General features: G+C 39.6%; 1 protein-coding gene across 4 annotated transcripts in view; it reads left to right on the plus strand.

The window, feature by feature from the left end:
• The window catches only part of LOC144036137 (uncharacterized), a 134,475-nt gene that overhangs the window by 50,270 nt on the left and 62,031 nt on the right, over positions 1-22,174 (plus strand). For 3 of the 4 annotated variants that reach the window (XR_013288592.1, XM_077546502.1, XM_077546503.1), the window contains exon 3: positions 17,736-17,849. The exons of the other annotated variant lie outside the window; for it this stretch is intronic. The gene's annotated coding sequence lies outside the window, so the exon portion shown is untranslated. The remainder of the gene's footprint in view (positions 1-17,735; positions 17,850-22,174) is intronic. 4 annotated transcript variants of the gene reach the window in all.

Raw genomic sequence — 22,174 nt, forward strand, 5'->3', positions numbered from 1 at the left:
CAGCCAATTACTGGGGAGACGACTCCCGGTGGAGTCACCTTCTCACCTCACAGCCCAAACGTGTCTGCCTGTCAGAGTGGCCGGGGGAGGCAAGCCGGATTCGAACCGCCCAAAGAGGAGAGCCCGAGTGGTCCAAATCTCCCCCGCGGTGCGCTCGCCACCTTTATTACAGGCCTGTCATGTCATGTCACCTGCTTCCATCAAGACGTATGAAATCAGACCATTCTTGTTCTGTCACTGTGACAAATCATCGGAAAAATTGTCATTCACCAAAGGATGCGAGAAATATCAGTTGCCGCTACACAAGTTGGGCAGCAATATTTACAGTATATACAGGGTGTCCATAAAGTCTCTTTAGCATTTCAAAAATGTATTAAAAATGCAATTGATTTGATATTTTATTCAGATTTGTTTTATTGTATTTAGCGTTTATTTAATTAAATTTTTTTTTTTTACCTCTTTTAACTCTTTCACTGCCACTGACGTTTAAAGACGTCAAGTAAAAACCTACGGAGCACTGCCAATGACGTCAAAAGACGTCATCCAATGATTTATTTTTTTTTTTTTTGAAACGGGCAGAGGAAACCCTTCTGCATGTCTGGTGAAAGTTTCCAGCCTGTCTGTTGTGCCTAATGACTATTTTTGGCCCCTAGAGGGCAGCGATGACTCTCTTTTGACAAGATCGGGTGGGCGTCAGTAGAGGCGGAGCTAGAGCGTCGAGCAGGAGATGAGAATGGAAGACAAAGAAAAAATGGCGGCCGGTCGCGAGGAGCTCACGCCCAAGCCGTTTTTTTCAAACACCAAAAGCATCGCTGAAAGAGCACATTGTTGACGACGATGATCATCATCGATGATGAAGATGAGGGTGGTGACTCCGTGTTGGGAAGCATTGACGCGGCAGTAGAAGACGTTAGATGGAGCTAGATGGAGGAGGGAACGGGCAATGGCGAGCGTTTGCAAGCAGCTCTACACTTACAAGACGAAAGGCATCGACCAACGCTAAAAGAGTACATTGATGACGACGGTGATCATCCTCGATGATGATGAAGGTGAATCCGAGCTTGACGGCGAAATTGGAACCGCTGACGCGGCGGCTATGACGGTGTCGTAACGCGGAGCGCAACCGAGCGCGCACAGGCGGACGTTCGATCGGACGACGGAGAGTGCCCCGAGTCCAATGCATATTCATCGGAGGAAGTGTGTACAGTCTGCTACTTGCTTTTTATTCCCCGGAAAAAAAGGCCGTCAAGAAAGTGTAACGTTTGCACGCAAAACGGACCAATGTGAAAGTGAAAGTAAACTGTTGTGCGAGTCCTGGCGTCTCCTTGCACGCAGGAGAGCGTTACAAAAAGAAAAACTGTATTTGAAACATCCACATAATTGTAAGTAGTACCGCAGTTGCACACATTTGTAAATAGTTTGCGAAATTGTTTTGTCAAATTGTTACACTGTTGAATGGAAATAAACGTATTTTGCAATCAAAAAACACTTTTTCATTGTTGGTGAAAGCGTTTTACAGAAGTAAAGCACTATTTAGGTGTTTGTGGCATCATTCATGGACAAAAAGAAGTGTACAAATCACTAGAGTGCATGAAATAACATCGTTTCAAAAAAAGCTATTTTTCTCCGCTTTTTGTTTCAAAACAGAGAATTTCGGTGAAAGTAACCATTTTCAATTGCGTTTTTAATAATTTTTTTAAATGGTAAAGAGACTTTATGGACACTTTATATTTATTTTCATTGATATTTATTATTTGTATTTAATTTTCGAATGCTATTTTATTAGGAAGTCATTTATTTATTTATCATCGCGGCCATATCAACTATCGTCCCCTCGTGTTCAAGCCTGAAGGTTCCGCTGTGTATCCAAAGCATATTTACATGTGGGACGCTGACTGGTTGATGAGTGTTTTGCCAGAAAATCCGTGTATTTACATTTGTGAGCAAGGAGGATAATTGTGCAGCGTCATTAAGCCGCAAGAAAACAAACAGCTTGTGTTCCCTCTTGATGAAATGCCAAGTCTGCGTCGCGCGGCTGCATTCTGACTCACCGCCGACGCCACTCGCTGTGAATGCGTTTATTTGGTGTCCCTCTTCTCACCTCCTTTACCCTCTGCTGTCTCCCGCGGGCGATTTGAGCTCGGAGGGCAGCGCGGTAAATGAACACACTGAAGGAAATGGATGTTTTTGTTTCCACTTCTCCTTTGAAATGCGTTATGACCAAAAGGAGAAAAATCAGAGAGGGTGCGTTTGTTTCGAGGTTTTGAGGCCCCTGCGTTCCTCATCATGCACGGAAATTGAAGGAGGAATAATGTGAGGGGGGGGGACAAAATGGAATATGAGCCTGTTTACCTTCACGCAAAGGCGTGTGACGCCAATGCTTTCCAAGGAGCCGATTACAACATAGCGTGGCTGATGGTGATGATGGAAGTATTTGGAATATCGTCTAAATTCGTACAAAAAAAGGAGGCTAAACACACATTCTATTACGCTGTCTAACACTAATAAGACCAAAGACAAGAGCTTCATACAAAATTCTACCATTTTGACAAATTCAAATTGCTGAGTAAAAAACAGATTTTATTTTTTTGAAAAAAAAAATATTTTTATTTTTTTATTTTTTATTTTTTATTATTATTATTTTTATTTATTTTTTTATTTTATTTTATTTTTTTAGCGGGGGCGTCGGACCATTAAAAAACTAAAGTACTGAATATTGAGTACTCCATACCTTTTTTTCTTTCTTAATGTAATGTCTCTGAAAGTAGCCTGGACAAAGCTTTACAAATGAAGTAAATTCTTTGATGCGACGTCATCCCGACCATTCCAGATGTCGTCAGGATAAAGATTTATAATAATGACGAAACCTTATGACAGTTTTCTTTGATTAGTCCGTTTTTATTTTGGTAACAAGCTTTTGTCTACAGAAATGTCAATATAGTTTGTGCTCCTGAATGGATCATGTGACTTCTTAATGAATATGCAAGAATGTTTGCTTACTGCCCCAAAATGAACAGTTCTGCCAGACCAAGAAACCAGAAATGTCATTTTTGTGTATTAACAGGTCACGTTTAGTGCTTACCGTTGCCTGGCTTTTATGAGCTCAAACGTCGACAGTCCTGGTGCCGTATTGTTTATTACAAATCTGCAGAAACTTGGCGACGTTGTGCAGAAAGTGCCACTAATTCAAAGCGGAACTTGGATACACGACAACAATTCTGACCCCGTTAGTGACTATTTATTTTTAAACCCATTAACATATCGAATGCTTTTTTTTTTTATGGTGTTTTTGGGAGATTCTCTCCAGAGCTCCAGAGTTCACCCAAATGCATTCAGATTGCAAATGAATCATGCGTGTGCGAAGACACCACTGGTTAATTAAATCATAGACACTCAAGAGACCGCACTATCTGTATACAAGCAATTAAAAAGCCCATTTTCAACATATGTGCCATTTAATATTTGGACTAGATGAAGCTCAAAATAGAGATGGCGCTGCTATTAATTAAGCGTAATTAAAAAAATGAGCAGAAGAAAATGATTCCATGTGAATACTATTTAATTTCCATGAATCGCCATCTGGTGTTTGTCTGTCGGAATGTTTTGAACTCCTGTTCCCATTTTGAGAATAATGACGCTGATGATGTTAAAATTGAATCCTGCAGGGCAGTGATTCTTAACCATTGGGCCGCGAGCGCCACCTAGTGGGCCGCAAAGTAATTTCAGTTTTGTAAGTCCGGGCTACGACGGCCGCAGGCTTTGTACACATGAGGCAGGGTATTTTTTTTTTTTAAACCAAATATTTTCTCCCGTGTAAAAAAACAAAACAATCGGTAATATTGCCCGTTAGTATTGTGCTAAATTCATTCATAATCCTCCGTATTCTGACAGCATGTCCTGGTTTCGTTAAGTGTTCAGCCCTCGTCATTTTTGTCCGATGGGAGCACAGATCGTCACGCGGGTCCACGTGATTACGCAATACGGTCCGCTTGCAAAAAGCACAACGAACGGCACCAAACGAAAAAAAATTACAAATAAAGTCAGTTTTTGGTCAGGACTTTTCTGGTCTGAATACACGCATAGACGAATAGACACTGCAATGAATTATATTCTCGCAGAATTACTCACCGTTTCCTTGTGGAAGGTTGAACAGCGAGAAGCGTTTCGTGCTTTCTTATCTGGTAAAGATCTTTGTGTGTGTTTTTTGTTTTTTTCCCCCCTGAGAAGTTGATTCCGGCTTGTTTGGCATCTTCTTGGGTGTCAGTGTCTACACATAGACCTAAATAAATGTCATTGATGACCATATTGTATCATTTGATATTGATTTCATGAACCTTAACTCGATTTAATTTAGTTATTAAATACAAACAATAATAAGTCAACATAGATGATAATTTGTGAATTGGCCCCGGGCCACTTTTTACAGGAAAAGGTAAAAAAAAAAAAAAGGTTAGCCTCTTCTGGCTACAATAGCACACTATTTTTAACTCCATTAATAAACAATGAATTCCATATTTCCAATCAAGACCTTTCTTGCATTGGAAAAATTTTTTTTTTCTTCTTCTTTTTTTTCTTTTTTTTATGGAGAGCTCAGTATTGTTCATTCGATTTGACATGTCATCATTGCTCTCCTTTTTTTTATTTTTTATTTAAAAAAAATTATATATATATATTTTTTTTTTGTATGTGGGTGAGTATGTGTATGTGCGTGTGTGTGTGCGTGCGAGCGTGTGTGTATTCATCAGTTCACCTAAAACCTATTAAAAAAAATCCCATACTAATAATATAATATAATGATAAATTGCCAAATGCAGAAACATCAATGTAAGTTATCACGATGTGGTGGCTCTCGCTAACAGGCAGAATTAAGTAACCAGAATTAGGTAAAAAAATTCTATATAGACCATGTTTCTATAAATTTTGATATTTGGTTTTTATTTGAGGCAGATATTTTTTCCATTAAAATGTGATTTATGAGGAGGTTAGACCATTGGTCGATATTCAGAGTTTGTTTATTTTTCCAGTTAACAAGAATTGTTTTTTTTGCGATAGTAAGGGCTACAAGTGTAGATTGAAATTGTTTATGTGGTAAGTCAGTTGTTGTTAGGTCACCTAGCAAACACAAGTTTGGAGATAAAGGTATCCTACAGTCCAAAATAGCGGAAAGTTTTTCTAAGACTTTAGTCCAGAAATACATAACCGGAGTACAAAACCATAAAGCATGAACATAAGTGTCTGCAGTGTTTTGTAAACATTGGAGACAAATGTCGGAGTCTGAGAGTCCCATTTTCTTCATCATATATTGAGTAATGTATGTTCTGTGAATAATTTTATATTGGATAAGTTGTAAATTTGTGTGTTTTGTCATTTTAAATGCGTTTTCACAAACTTGCAGTGGAAATTGTAACGTAGTCGTACTCCTATGTTAATCAAATCCTTTCACCTGTCGCTGCGCGGCACCGTTTGAGGAAGAGGTTCGTTGCGCCAGCAGCGGTCTGGCAGACAATCGGTGCATAGCTGAAATATTCCGATAGCGGGGGATTTATCGCAGGTTGCCCGGAGTTGAAAAAAAAAAACAACCGAATCTAAGAAAAGTCTAAAGCAACCTAAGGGTGAAAGAGGCTAGAATCCCCCTGATAAGGACAAACACAAACCGTGAGAGTAAAGAGATCTCCAGAGAAGCCTTCATTTGTGCTTCCACAAGCCAGCATGTCTTCATTCACACTTTCCCTCCATCCATTTTGTTTCCGTCTCCTTCGCTGCATACATTGCGCTTTTGTTCGGCCGTTTGCAAGCAGTCGAATTGACAATCGCTTCAACCTGCTGAAGGACATACGCCGCAGTCGCCGCCGCCGCCGCCTGAGGAGACAGTGAAGGTCCTCGGGTGGCCCGAGGCGACTTAATAACTCACCCGAGGCGTCAACCTGACAACAAAATCCGAAAGTCACTGATGTGAATGCACACAAAGACTTGCGAGCTGTCACAGTGTCTGACCGTCAGCGTCTTTTTCCTGCAACAGGACATGGTCGCGCTAAAGAAACCATCTCGAGGTCCCGTTCACGGCAGTTCAATGCTCTGATTTGTTGCCGGCTACATTGCTGAAGTTTTGGTGGCCACGTAAACGTCCAATATAAATTGCCGAAAGGTCAGGTCTGGTCTGTTGAAGTGACGCGGAAGTGAAGGTGTGACGACTCCTCATTAGCATGATTATGTTCTGGCGGTAGCGTTAGCCGCGGTGGTGTTCGGTGATGGTGTCAGTTGATGCTAATAGGAGGCTTGCTATAAATGTGCTTTTCATCACTGTATTTTCTGGATGTGCTCTCTTCCACATATGACCTAGTTTTTGAGTAAAATTACTATTTTTAAAAATATTGGGGATCCTTCCAAGATCATGTGCTCATTGGGGTCAAGAGGTCAAGAGACCGGGCATACGTAGGACCCGTTGCGAGCCAATCACATTGTAAATTCTGTAGAGTACATTTGACTCTGACCCGAGTCTATTTGGTCCCACTCTAAATGAAATACAAAAAAAAAAAAAAAAAGTCACTGGAGGGTTGAGGAACAAACCCACAATTACAAGTTGTGAGACAGCCAATGTACCCCCCCCCCCCCCCCGCTGTGTGTCTCATGTCAGCTGGACGATGTTTTTGGCCTCCTCTTGGATCAAAGTAAAGAGTAGGAGTGGCATAGCTCAGGTGGTAAAGGGGCAATTTCCAAAGCTAAAGGTCATGTGTTTGTTCCGCAACCCTTGAGTGACTTTTATTGAATTGTTTTATTCTACTCTTAAATGTACTCTTTTCTCTAGTTAGAGTTCGACCAAATCGGCTCAGTTTAGCGTCAAATTGATTCTAGAGAATTGACAGAATTTCTAGTCCAGTAATCGTATGCAGAGTATCATAAAGCCCCGACGAGACATTTTTGTATATGCAGTATTTTTGTTGTGGCTCAACTCTTTGTCATGAATTCAGTCGTCTACACGCCGAAAGTCATTCAGCCGCAGAGAAAAGCAACACGAGCTCCAAGAATAAAAAAAAAAATCAGACGGCAGACTCATAAGCATATTTTATCAGGATATTTTTAGCCGTTTTGTGTTTGTAAATGTCACTACGGCTGTCAGCTGTCGCACACAATCTCAGCAGGTTAGCTCTCGCAGTACAATTAACTTGGCACACAACACGTTTGTTTATTCATATTCCTTTCAACTGTGATTTATTTAGCGGGTTTCATGCAAATACGTGCGCACAATCATTTTTTTTCTTCCAAAAGTCGTTTTTAGGAATTTATGCGCAGTAGTTGGATGTTCGGTATCTGCTACCCAATTATAAATGGACATAATATTGTCATTTGGGATTATAGATCAATTGTGAGACTTGGTTTGGTCATCCTAGCGTTTAGCGTGTCTGCCTTTTAGTTGCTTCTGGTTTTGAGTCTCAGAGCTTTTAGTTTGCGTTTTTGTGTAGGTTTTCGGTGGATACTTACTTCCTCCTACGTTCTCAAAAACATGTATATTAAATTGTCATAAATGTGTGAAAGTGAGTGCGAATGTTTGTTTGTCTATATTTGCAATATCAAATAACATATTAGCATGTCAAATTTAGATTGAGTTACAATTTTAAATTTTTATTTAAAATTTTCCTTACACATTTAATTATGTGCGATTATTCATATTTTGACTTTCTCTCAGCATCTTTTTATCGTTTAATTTTGTTATCAGAATATGTGAATGGCCACTAAAAACAAGGACTGCAAACGGGCCCCGGGCCAGACTTTAGACACCACTGGTTCAGAGGCTGCAATTGATAGCATGATGTGAAAGTATCTTACTGTCCATATCAATACAAATTTCCATTCGAATGAACACTCCCACAACGTCCTGATATATGCCCATTGCAAGACCAATCCCTCAACTGAAAAGCTCCTTCCATCCATTTTCTAATGCTTAGCCATTCAGGTTCACAGGAATCCTGGAGCTGAGTCGTCATAAATGAACGGTTATATAACAATATAATAAAAAAAAATGCCCTGTTGCTGTTGCTGAGCTTTTGCAATAAAAAAAAATAAAAAAATGGAACTCAGTTCAACTCAATTCACAATAAGAAGCAGTTTAGCAAATATTGAACAATTATTTGAAAAAAGAGATTCAAAGACAGATAACTATCAATATTGACTTGCGTATATTCTTTATCTTCTATAATAAATGACTAATAAAACAGCATCTGACTTAGTTACAGTAACGGAAGAAATACAAATCTTCTTTGTTTATATGACAATATAGCTGCGATGGCTAGTTTAGTACAATTGTACCGTATTCTCTGTGGTTCAAGAACAGATACGACAGTGTCGCCATTTCATAATAAGAACACGTTGTTATGTGTGCAAAGATCAGGTGCATGTGTGTCTTGTGACCTTACCGCTTTTTAACATAAGAAATATAAGAATCGCATGCTGCGAAATTGATCAAATCGATCTGATTCCGGATGAAGCAAAAAAAAAATAAAAAATGCTCCGCTGCAAGTCACCGCAGGCTTCCGAGAAGTGAAGATCGAGTTGAGCTGTGATTGAAAAAGTACAAAAGACTCGCATCCTCTGCTACTTTGCGAGAGGGACACAAAGTATTTGCCTGCTTTCATTTCACACACTAAGACAGAAGAAGACAAAAGTTGAGCAAACTTTGCTGGAAGCCTCGGGCAAAAATAAATTCTCCCGCTTCGTTACGCAAGCTGCAGTCGGTGAACTTTTCACACCAGCGTCGATTTGAGATGACGGCGCTTCTTCTTGTTCGTAGACGAACCGAACCAAATGTCAGTTTGTGAAGTTTGAGGTCTTCGAGGAGAGCAGACGATGCGTACGTACGTAGCCTCAATGAGCAATATCGGAGCGCTGGAGCGGTGATCGCATATCAATTAGGCAAGGTGAAGGTTCACAGACTTGCGGAAGGGGCAAAGGCAACAAGTTTGGAAGAAGAACGGAAGAAGCAAGAATTTTGAAAATTGGGGGGGGGGGGGGGGGAAGGCCTTTTTGAGGAATGTTTTTGTTTGATATCACCTTTCTAAATTCTGCTCTTCAAATTAGAATAAAACTGTATAACTTACTTATTTCTCAACTTCTCAATTCTTTCAACTCAGTGAACCGCCTTCTCTGATTGGCTGACAGGTTTCAGTTCAAAATGGCCACCAATATTTCAGGTAGGCCAAACTACCAAGATGGCAATGAGTCACAATTAGCATCGTGACACATACCCTAAAAACTCGAGTTAATTATCGCAAATGGAAGATTATTGGCCAATAGAATTGGTTATGTAGTTACGTAGGCGGTCATTTATTTATTTTTTTGTCAATTTATTTGTTAGGGATCTCCTGTTTTTTTTTTTTTTTTTTGACAATTCCACAAAGATGGCGGCCACATCTCGCAATGCTATGCAATGCCAATACCAGACAACAACATCAGCGGTTAACCAGTATTTAATTCAATTCAATTTATTCACATGTCGAAATGACCACAGCTGGCATTTTGTCATAAAAACAATCTAAATATACATTTAAATGTGAAAGAGACACCCCTTAGAAGCCACTTAAAGCTTTTTTAAGTAATACCAGCAGCCCACTATCAAATCTTTATTTTGAATGAGTGTAGCATTACTCATTTTTCAAAGTGGTGCAAACAATTTTGCTAGTTTTTATTCACCCACATTGGCACATATTGGACAATAAGGCACATTGTTCTCCAGGAACAAAGACTTTAGGAGACAAAAGAGAGATTCCATTTTGAGGCTACTTAAAAACAAAAAAAAATGCTCTGAATGCTAATCCCCCCCGCCCCCCCCCAAAAAAAAACAAAAAAAAAACAAACAAAGGCTCAAGTATGGACAATTCCGAAAGTGCATTTCCATTTTCGATTTCCACCATCTTGTCATGGCTAAATAGTGTACATTTTGTGCCAATTACAATTGCTGTGAAGTAGTTCCACAATTATTTTCGCCTTTACTTCCTTGCCGCAGTCCTTGTAGATTATAGCAGATTTAGTGAATGCTCAGTGAAGGCGAGCTGACAGGAGCCCGGCCTTCCTTTACACTCTAATTGTTCCAGTGAGACTGAAACTCAGCGATACTCCTCTTGAAGGGCACGTGCTTCTGTGTTGGTGGGTTGACACCGCCCCCGCCAGCCACCCGCTCCCCCCCGCCCCCCTCACCACCACATCGGCCGATTGCTCGCCTCGTTCTCACTAAGCTGTTCTTCCGTTTGCGATTGCTCCCCGTCTCGTCCTCAATTAGTTCACAGGAACTCATAGTATGTTGGTTGTGATTGCATCGCATTCTGGCGTCAACTCTGTCATGATTTGCAGTGATGCGTATCTTTGCAAATGTGTGTGTTAAGTTATTCAACTTCAGAAGGATGTATGTGACCCTGACCTCATAAATCACATTTTAATGGAAAAAATATCTGCCTCAAATAAAAACCAAATATCAAAATTTATAGAAACATGGTCTACGTATATAGAATTTTTTAACCTAATTCCGGTTACTTAATTCTGTCTGTTAGCGAGAGCCACTACATCGTGATAACTTACATTGATGTTTCTGCATTTGGCAATTTATTATTATATTATATTATTAGTATGGGATTTTTTTTAATGGGCTTTAGGTGAACTGATGAATACACACACGCTCGCACGCACGCACGCACGCACGCACACACACACACACACACGCACATACACATACAAAAAAAAAAGTATATATATATATATATATATATATATATATATATATATATATATATGTGTGTATATGTATATATATATATGTATATATATTTAAAAAAAATAAAATAAAATAAAACATTTATTATTTTTTTTTAAATTGATTTGCTTGTTTGTTTTTTTAAAAAAAAGGAGAGCAATGATGATGTCAAATCGAATGAACAATACTGAGCTCTCCTGGAAAAAAAAAAAAAAAAAAAAGGATGTATGTGAAAATGTCCCTTACATTTCTACCCCCCTACCCACTCTTGAGAATTGCAAGATATTTTAGTCATTGATACAGAAATTTCATAATAATTCATAAAATTTAGTTAAAATTAAAAAGATGTACTGTAAAATAAATTTGATATTGATTTGTGTTGCGGCCATTTTTCTGCCACTAGATGGCATTTTGCATTTGTAAGATGTTGGTGCAGCTCGGTGCATTTTTTCTTTTCATATTAAGAGGTATATAATCTTTAATCCGAAGTAACTTGTGAAATTTTGCACATTTTTAAAAATGTAAAAGACAACTTGACGCCAGTCTCCACAAATATATGCATTTTAACTCATTCACTGTCATTGATGGCTATTGACAAATATTGTCCAAAATTCATTTGAACTATTTCTATTAGTTAAACATTTTTTCCACTTTTGTTAACAAGAAAACCTAAAAACCTAGAATTTTTTCAAATGTACATTTAGAACAGATATAAAATCTATGATTAATCGTGAGTTAACTATTGATGTCATGCGATTAATTACGATTGAAAATTTTAATCGCCAGACGCGATTAAAGAAAAGAAAAGATTATTAAAAATTAGGAGCATCAGGCGATTACATTTTTTAATCATAATTAATTCCATGATTTCACGAGTTAACTCACGATTAATCACAAATGTTATATCTGTTCGAATTGTACAATACAAAATTCTAGGTTTTCATACTCTTGTTAACACAAACAGAAACAAATGTTTAACTAATAGAAATGGTTCAAATATATAAAAATATTTGACGTCTATAACCGTCAATGGCAGTGAATGAGTTAATTATTGCTAAATTTAGATGTGGATGTGTTTACTGTGTTGCGACCGGAATTCCCCCAGTGCAGGCTTTCCAAGTAAGAGGCGGCCATTAATTGTGCGTTTAAAAATAATAATAAAAAAGAGTGGCGTTTAAAGGAACTTTGAATTAACTCAAAATGAATGCACTCATTTTGACATTCCTACTTAGTATATTGAATGATAATAAATGATAATAAATAAATCAAAAGTCCAATGATAGACAAGCATTTACAGCGCCCTCCAAAAGAATAAACATATAAAAGATAACAAAGCATGAAGCCACTTGACTTCCTCTGTGTTTCCAATCAACAATCTCCAAACAGAAATCATTGCTCAGCAACGACGCGCTACTCCCTGGCTGCACATTTTCTCATAATTGGGCTCATAAATCCCCACTTGTCACCCAAGGGCCCCCAATGCTGCTGGTATTATGGTCCCCCCCAACCCCCCCACCCCCCACCACTGTCAGTCCCACGTCATGTCTCCCCGCTGACTCTTATCCCTGACATTTCCCGCCAGTCGTTTGAGTTATGTCTTTTGTCAAGCTTGTCAACATCAAAATGGTCCGCTGCCGTGACCTGACATTGACCCCGGGTACTCGCGCAAACTGAGGGCACAGTCGTCTAAGCACACGCTAGCCACTTCAACTCATTTTGCTGATTTGGGATCCACCCATCTGATAAAGTAAAAATAATTCCAGGAAGACACCTAATATGGCTTTATCGGGATAATTTGTAATCTAGCGACTACCTGTCTTGTCTCATTATGCTGTTCTGTTCACTGCTTACCTTTTTAAAGGGCCAATTTGGAGGTAATCAGAAAAGTGGCACACAAAAACAAGCTAGCGTCCTCATTACTGAGCGCTTCATAATGGGGTCCAATTTTCTGTGTTTTCTGTAAATTTTGCTTCAGGATGGATCCACTCAGCAAAATATGCCTAATGGCGGCTCAGGGACAGAGTAAGCGGCTCGTATTTAACTGTCAAAACAAGCGGATGCTTCACATTAGCACAACGCTAATGTGTCGACTTCGAGTTTGGCATCATTTGGAAGTAATGTATCTTGTTCATTTTGCTTAACTAAAATCCAAAAAAATAAAATAAATTTATATAGCGGTAGTTACATTCCTGTAAATGACTTGTCAGCTACTTGAGCAAATCTGCCAAAGCAACACTGAGGCTTGCACCACTTGTGCAGTTTGAAGTATCATCATGCCTAAGTATATTTGAACAGAAATGATCAAAATTTACATATTGAACCCTCCATTTTGTTTGTTTATTTCTATTCACATCACACATGGTCAGTTTATTTTTCTATCTTTTGTTGACATGTCATGTCACTAGAAATCAACCTTTTTAACCCTAAACAGTTCTTTAGGGCTATTTGATAAAACGTAAGGCTTCTCATTGGCTAAACACCATTAGGAGTGTGTGATTTAATTTTGTGAATGATTGTTGGTAGTTCTTCTCATTCCAATTTTTCTTTAAAAAAAAAAATAATGGTATTTTTTTCTGCCACTAGATGGCATAATTGCATTTGTCAGACATTGGTGACAGACAATCTTTAACATGAAGTAACTTGTGATTTTTTTTATTTTTTTTTTATTTTTATGGCACATGTCGTCAGGGTTACCGGCGACCACCTGGAACACATCCCAGCTGACGTTTGCCGAGAATTAATCGTCATGAACATTGTACTGCTCCTTCTGGTATGCCCGTCTTGGCCACCTGGGGGCAGTATACTTCTTATTATTTTTCTTTTACCCTGAAAGAAAAATAATTTTATTGTTTTTTGTCTGTTTGCTTCCCCCCCAGATAAAACTAAATAGCTACACAATTTGAAAATGCAATACAATATATAGCGTACCACTATTTCTATAACCGGAACCAATTACATACTGTGCAAAATCTGTTCCAATAGCTTCTCGATACATTAGGCTAATAGACACGTAGCAATAGTAAGCCAATGCAAGACTGCAGCGATTAAGCAGCAGGGCAAGTTGAGGAATCGGGACAAGAGGAGGGAGAAGGTAAAAAAAAAAAAAAAAAAAAAAAAGTCTTGACAGCCAGCTCATTATCTATGTCGTTATCCTCCACTAGCCAGCTCCTTCCCTCTCTCCCTCTTTCCGTCTCTCTCTATCTGTCAGCGGCAGGATAAAAATCCCTCTCTCTCCTGAAGGCTTAGTAGAGATTATTCCGGTGTCCCGGGGGAGGGTGGAAGGGATGCTGAGATGCCACATTACAGATGTAGCAAATGTTAAAGTGAGTTTAATGGGCCTGAGGTTGCACACGGAAAAGGGGAGAAAGCAATGGGAGGTACAAAGAGGCTCGCTTTATTTCCATTTCCCCGCTCATCCATCTCCGCATAGGCCTTCATGCCGCTGGTTTGCTCCATCGATTTGGTCCTGACTATTAATGATGTCATCACTGTCGATCCACTGCCTTACCTCCGACTCCTCGTCCCATACCCGGGACGGGCATTTGATGACATGATCCCGGTTACTGGGATGGAGCTCATGAATAAAGACGTCCTCACGGCTGACTGACAGCCTGGCAAGCTTGGCTGCGCGCTCTGAGCTTGAAAGCAAAAGGGGAGCAAGTTAGGGATCTTTCATTTTCCTCTTCCATTAAGCCCGAGCCACTTCCGCATGCCCACCGAGACGCTCCACATCTTTAATTGGCTTGTTCCATCATATTCTAAATATTATTATGTTGTGTTTTTCCCCTCCAACCCATTAAAGTTGTGTGTTGAAACAAGCCCCTGAGACGGGACCCTTGAATAGCAATGTACCTTATCAAAAACACAGCGCGAGGAAGGGAATACTAAAGCGCACCTGGGAGCCGAAACAAGTCGGCTGTAAAGGCACAATCAGGATGTTTATGCCATTTGCTCCATTTTATGTTTTAATGATGTACTACATAGTTTGCGCTGATTTATTTCCTTCTCTCTTTTACATCATTTTCTTTGGTTGAGTCCTTAAAGACATAATTGGAAAAGCTATTAAATGATAATGAATCATATTTGGATCCTGCATTTTCTTCAACATGCTCTACAAAGCACGGCATGCTAAGTGTGAAAACACTCCGGCATGACTTCTCTGCAAACTTCTTCATAATGATATGCGCATGGAAAGAATGTCGTCACCACAGACGGATTACAATTAAATAATAATAATAATAATAGTGAATGTATAGGTGAGGAAAAATCTGGAAAAATTCATGAAAAATAACCAATGAAAATCTGAAATTATTTTTTGAATTTTGAATTTTTTTGTGTGCGCAAAACAAACATTTGAACAGGAAATCTAAATTCTGCTATTTAAATTCACGACGAAACCAATGATCATTTTAAGCACGGACTATAAGAGCTAAAATGAGACTTAATTTAAGAGAATGGCCAGCAGGGGGCAGCACTGCCTCGCTTGCCTACCATGAACAAACTTCCCTATCCTCGCACTCAAACAACAGATTATTCGGGGTTAAAATTAGCACAAAAATATTTTTTGCCTATATTTGATGCATAGGGATGTATATTTTTCTAAAATGTAGTCAGGTTTTTATTTAGTGGAATTTTACAGAAGTGTGGCGCAGAATATTTTTGCAATGACAACATTTTTGGATTGTTTTGGAACGTCAACTTGGTCCAGAGTGCAAATGAAGGAAAAATCCCAGCAAACCATTTTGCAGGATCAATTTCGGTTGCCCTTGGCGACTTGCCCCCGAACCCCATCCCGGCGCCACTCCAATCCCCTGCCAGTTTGTTCCAGGAAGTGACTATCCCCGCAGCGGGGCTCGTGCGAGATGAATTGCATAAAAGGGATAATGGATTCAGGAAATAGGTGGAAGCCGAATTTAAGGTTGGACGGCTGTCGGGTGGAGACACACCAAGCGTTGATCACGGGCTGTCTCGGAGCAGGGATGAAGCCGGCAATGCCATCGCTTGGTATTCTGCCGTGAAGATGCTCTCAAACTCCGCCGTGCTGAGAAACTTCACACGCACGAGGCAATCTTTTCCTCTACGTGTCCCGTCTGTGTTGTGATACAAAGCAGCCGCTAAAAGACATTTTGACAATCAGCTGAGCTGGCCGTCTTGTTTCATGGTCGAACCCTGCCTGCAAATGACCTGGCCTGTGAATGAAGATTGACATGTTGCTAAGATACCCCGACAGAGTTGTTAAGGCAGAGAAAGGGGGGGGGTGGGGGGTGAGCAGAACAGGCGGCGGATAGGATTGCTGCCACAAAGCAGACGAGAGGTGAAAGATTGTAAATGTCACGCTCTCAATAATGCCTCAATCAATAACGATAAATCACAAGGCGTTAATCGAGCCTGTTCTTGATAAGCAAGTTGGGAAATGAGCCGACGCGACGTGTGTGCGTTCGGCTTCTGGTAATTATTGGTGGCGCACGTGTCAAAAAGACTTAGTCAAGGTTGACCTTTGAGGGGTCAAATTTAACGTTTAATTTTCTCTCTCCGTCTCTCGCTCTTTGCATCTCTCTTCCTCTCTCTCTGTCCCTCGACCTCCCTCCCTCTCTCTCTTGCTTTTTCCATCTCTCTTCCTCTTTCTGTCCCTCTCCCTCCCTCCCTCTCTCTCTCTTTGCATCTCTCTCTCTCTCTCTGTCCCTCTCTCTCGATCTCTCGCTCTTTGCATCTCTCGTCCTCTCTTTCTGTCCCTCTCTCCCTTTCTCCCTCTCCCTCCTTCCCTCTCTCCCTCTCTCTCTCACTCTCGCTTTTTGCGTCTCTCTCGCTCTCCCATGATCTCTCACTCTTTGGATCTCTCTCTCTCTCTCTCTCTCTCTCTCTCTCTTCCTCTTTCTGTCCCTCTCTCTCTCTCTCTTCCTCTCTCTGTCCCTCTCTCTCTCTCTCTCTTCCTCTCTCTGTCCCTCTCTGTCTCTCTTCCTCTTTTTGTCCCTCTCTCTCTCTCTCTTCCTCTTTCTGTCCCTCTCTCTCTATCCCTCTCTTCCTCTTTCTGTCCCTCTCTCTCTCTCTCTCTCTCTCTCTCTTCCTCTCTCTGTCCCTCTCTCTCTCTCTCTCTCTCTTCCTCTTTCTGTCCCTCTCTCTCACTCTCTCTTCCTCTTTCTGTCCCTCTCTCTCTCTCTCTTCCTCTTTCTGTCCCTCTCTCTCTTCCTCTTTCTCTTCCTCGCTCTGTCCCTCTGTCTCTCTCTCTCTTCCTCTTTCTGTCCCTCTCTCTCTTCCTCTCTCTGTCCCTCTCTCTCTCTCTCTCTTTCTCTCTCTCTCTCTCTTCCTCTCTCTGTCCCTCTCTCTCTCTCTCTTCCTCTTTCTGTCCCTCTCTCTCTCTCTTCCTCTTTCTGTCCCTCTCTCTCTCTCTCTCTTCCTCTTTCTGTCCCTCTCTCTCTATCTCTCTTGTGTAAAAAGAAAGACAAAAAAAAAGTGAACTGATGACCACAGAATGCGTTAATGGCAAGCATGAAATAACCTAAGAAGGTTTCAACTTTTTACCGTAGTGAAAATTTCGCAACCAAGGATGTGATCAATTTCTTAAAAAAATAAATAGATTTCTTTTGCTTTTCATTATTTCCTACAGGAAAAATGTTTTTGTTCAGAAGAGCATATTTAGCGTTCGATGGCGGTATGTAACAAGACCTTTTTTCACTTTATCATTAATAATGTCATTTAATTGTATTTCCTTTTGAGTTCATTATCACCATTTTTGCCGCCATTCAGAGCGCAAGGTCCATTTGAAACACCCCAGCTCCCAAATATGGTTCCATGGCTAAAAGTAAAGTGATCGGAAGGGGAAAAAAAAGTGCGGCAGAGGAATGAGAGAATGCATAATCAAAACTAGCATGCATAATTTCCCACCTCTTCATCTTTTGAATACTTCATCGGACCTAGTATGTGTGCGTGTGTGTGTGTGTGTGTGTGGCACATTCAACCATGGAAGAATTTATGCAAAAATTCCGAATACTCTTGACAGGCGGTGAGCGGCGGCTGGCACAAAGGCGTAACGTCACCTTCCCCCGCCACGGCAGCGCGGCGCGATGGCACCTGTTGCCTCTCTCCAAGCAGCTTGTCAGGGGTTTGACTTGAGGTGAGAAGATGCTGCCTTTTGATTAGCTCGGGTCTCCCTGCCGTTTCTCCATATTCCTCTTCCTTAAGGAAAAACTTCTCGAGTCATAATTTGCCATTAAATCAAAACAATTTGACGACATGTCACACAAGGCCTCACATATTGACGCAGGATTTGAGCTCATCAGATTGTATCGAAGCGCACCAAATAATCCCTCAGTTGGGTCTGATTTAGCAACACCTGTTGATAATCAGCCATGACGTGAAGATATTAGGACTGTGACAAAACCACTTATGTCAAAACGTGCGTCTAACCCCAATTATACAGGCACCATTAACATCCATGTACTGCAATCTAAAAGGCTTCCTGTGAAAGTGGAGCAGTTGTTTGTAAACGGGGAAGAGGCTTATATATATATATATATATATATATATATATATATATATATATATAGATTAAAAAAAAAATATATATATAGATAAAAAAAAAATATATATATATAATATATATATATATATATATATATATATATATATATATATATAAAAAAATATATATATATATATATATAGATAAAAAAATAAAATAAATATATATATATATATATATATATATATAGATAAAACAAAAAAATATATATATATATATATATAAAATAAATAAATAAATATATATATAGATTAAAAAAAAATATATATATATATATATACATGTATATATTTTATTTTTATATTAAACAATTTAGTTTTCCTTCAATTTTTTTCTTTTGTTGTACATTTTCACCTGACTGGAAATCGGACGGATTATGTTAGCCTGGCAAGCCACACCCACTTTCTTTCTCAAGAAAGTGGGTGTGGACAGGCGGCCATAGAAAACAGCAAAAATTGTTTCCACCACTTTCTGCTCCGTGTCAAGCTCCAATTTATAAACATTAATGGAACCACAAGTAATTGGTTTAAAAATGGTTATGTTATTACAGTTTTTGTTCGTAATTAATATGGAGATGGGAATTGGTCGCTTTTCAATGCAGGGGTGGAACTAGTCTAGTGGGATGCAGGGCCAAGGCCACCCCAAAATCTTCAAAAGCCTTTAACTAACCTTTTCTCAAAATAACTACAAAATATAAACAATATATCATTTCTTGCTGGACTGATTCATTTCAGTGTGTAATAAATTAAAGAATTTCAAAGCGGCCATTGCGGAATGTGGGCACCCCGTTCAAGTCAATGACAACATAGTAATTAAGCTTTTTTTTAAAATGTGTTAAATTAGCGATTGATCGTGATCATGGGGATGTTATTTCCTGAAAAGTATTGTTTTTGCCCAATAGTGATGATAACATATTTCTTAATATTTAAGACGTTTTGCTTACGCCCATCAGTGGGCTTTTTTCTCACGCACACTGTACACACCCACTGGCAATGTGTGTGCCTTCCAAAACATCAAAAAAACAACGTATATATTCTGCCAGAATGAAATGTCATCTCCTCAGTTGCTCATCTGCAACAATCTCAGATCGCACCCACGCCGCATCACAGACACTTTACACAAGAGCTACTTAAGCTGCCAAATGTCAAACAATTTCCTCTAATAAACATGCAAATTTATGCACCTAGGTGCTCAAAAACCTCATCTCGCCGATAAGAGCGGAGCGACTGTTTGCTGTGTTTATTGTTGCCGAATATGCAAACTCGTATGGACTGTAAGTATGGAACACAAAATGTTCATTACGTAAGGAGAGGATTTCATAAAGAAATGCCATTTAAGATGATATTTTGCAAATGTGAAAGGCAAACATACTGCTTTTGTGTCAATGACTCACTTCCGAGTTCTAATTTCACAATCATTTTCCCGTAGGAAATAACATCAACCGGTAAGTCATTCTTTTTTTTCCCCGTCAGCTAACCGTCATAAAATCCTGATTCAACGGACAGGCAATGTGTGTAACGGGAAAATTGCAAAATGGCTGGACACAAGTGCAAGGCGTGGGGTAGACTTCAGCTCGCCACAATATGAATGACAACAAATGCTATAGCCAGCATAAAAAATCCACCCGTGCGTTTATCTATTTGCTGAAAAGAAGTAACAAATAATAACGGGTCTGTTTAAGCTTTTGGTGCTTTTTCTGTTATTCCCTAACATACCACAAGATGGCGCCAAAGCCCTGGCTAATAGGAAAGTAGTAATTGGCATCAAGGAAGTATGTGTGATATCAACGGCCTGCCCAAGATCTTTGTATGTATGTCAAGTTAGCTTTAGCCTGGGTTGTAAGTGTGTTTTATGGAGATACATACACACCACTTGTGCATGATTTGGCTCTGGAGTGGCTTGGAGTTGCTAATGGATTTAGCGGAATGGCGGGGGTTGACTGTATACGACTGTATTGTAATATTGCCTGTCTACATGTGTTGCTGTGTGTTTGTGCTCAAATATCTACTGCACTGAAAAAAAAGAGCGATATTTACTTGAAAAGGCCTAGTAAACTCCGAAATTCTAAGTCCATTTTACAAGGAGTTTCACTACAATTTCTGATGTGTAAAAACTTGACTTGATTTTTTTCAAGTTCATATCAATCCCCATTTTTTTCAGTGTGCCTAAGGGGACATAACACCGCAACACTCATGCTATTCATTAGCAGACTATATTTTACTGGATAGAGCAGCCGGACTCTTACCTCTTTGACTGCCAAAAAACGTTAAATAACGTTTAGTAAAATCCTATGGAGGAGTGCCAAAGACGTTAAAAGACGTTTGTTTCAAAACAGAGGTGAAACTAACCATTTTCTATTGTTGATTACTGAAAAACGGAATAAGGTAGAAACAAACTTTTTTTTTCTGATGAAAGATGAGAGTCCAATCTTTCATTTGGTAGTATGTGTGTTTCCATAGTCCAAACACATAATTTTCTGTGGACCTTGAAAGATCAGTCAAAATGCTTAAATCGCCTGGCACCCACGGCATCTCTTTTCTGAAAACGTCTGGCAGTCAAAGAGTTAATTACTTTGCCAAAAGTTCCATTTCTGAGTCTATGGTTTTCATCACACCTTTTCCATTTGTCATCCTTGGCAACTCAAAAGAAGCAAAATAGGCTTGGGACATTTTTTTTTTTAAGATGCTTCCAGATGATTTTGGTTAAATTCCAACATTCTGGACTTTAGCGGGTCCACTGTTCAATTAGTAATCCATTATGTAAGAGTAAAAAAAAAAAGAAAAAAAAAGTCCATGTAAAGTCCTAAAGGCATATCAGCGATTACTGCAGACTTGAATTTAATAGTCATTTCTAATTCATTATGTGAAAGAAAACGCAATTTGTCAATGCCAGGAGCCAATTTGATAGCGGCGCTCAATGTCTTACACACTTTCATACGTTGAACACCCACACAGCTAATTATTTTAGCCGCCCGCATGACTTTTAAAAAGTGGCAGTATCACATCATTCACGCGTGTTGCTGTGTCTACAAGGAAGTTGTGGGTGTCATGCAAAACTCACACAAACACACACACACACAAACACACACAGTAGCCCGCACGAGGCACATCGAGCAAGTCCTGCACGCCGTCCTCCTCATTAAGGTGGAGCTGCAGCTACGGAGCGCATATTGTGGGCATCTCGACAAACATCATCAGTCACCCGTCATTCTTTTCATCTCGCGCGCAACCTCCTCCTCCACTGGCGTGCGACATCAGTGGACGCCAGTTCTTAACCGAGTGTGGGTGTAGACGACTGCAGCGGCTTGTGACCTGCGGGGATGCCGAAATGTTGGCGTGTGCGTTTGCGCGTGGCACGCATTAGGTATTTAATTAAAGGGAATGAGATTTTCGTTTGGATTGAAGAATTCGTGAAAGTGGAATCTCAGAAGTAATCAACAGCTTTTTAAGGTTGTACGATTTGGAAGCATGTTGAGGGGGGGGGGGGGGGGTGACTCAAAGGTTGCACGAAAAGCATCTCGTGAGACCTTAGCTCAGTGAGCATGTCAAGGAAATGAAAAAATAAATAAATACATATATATATATATATTAGGGGTGTGAATTGCCTAGTACCTGGCGATTCGATTCGTGTCACGATTGGGATTCGATACTTAATTATACCGATACAAGTCTATAAATTGATTATTGTGATTTTTTTTAAAACCTAAATTTCAGAAAATGCTAATCAGTAAACTTGTACATGCACACTGTAAGATTTGTATGAAAATTCATTTATTTATCTCTTTGACTGCCAGACGTTTTCAGAAAAGGGATGCCGTGGGTGCCAGCCGATTTAAGCATTTTTGACTGATCTTTCAAGGTTCATAGAAAATTATGTGTTTGGACTATGGAAACACACATACTACCAAATGAAAGATT

This window comes from Vanacampus margaritifer, chromosome 16, assembly GCF_051991255.1.
Source record: "Vanacampus margaritifer isolate UIUO_Vmar chromosome 16, RoL_Vmar_1.0, whole genome shotgun sequence".
Lineage (NCBI taxonomy): Eukaryota > Metazoa > Chordata > Actinopteri > Syngnathiformes > Syngnathidae > Vanacampus > Vanacampus margaritifer.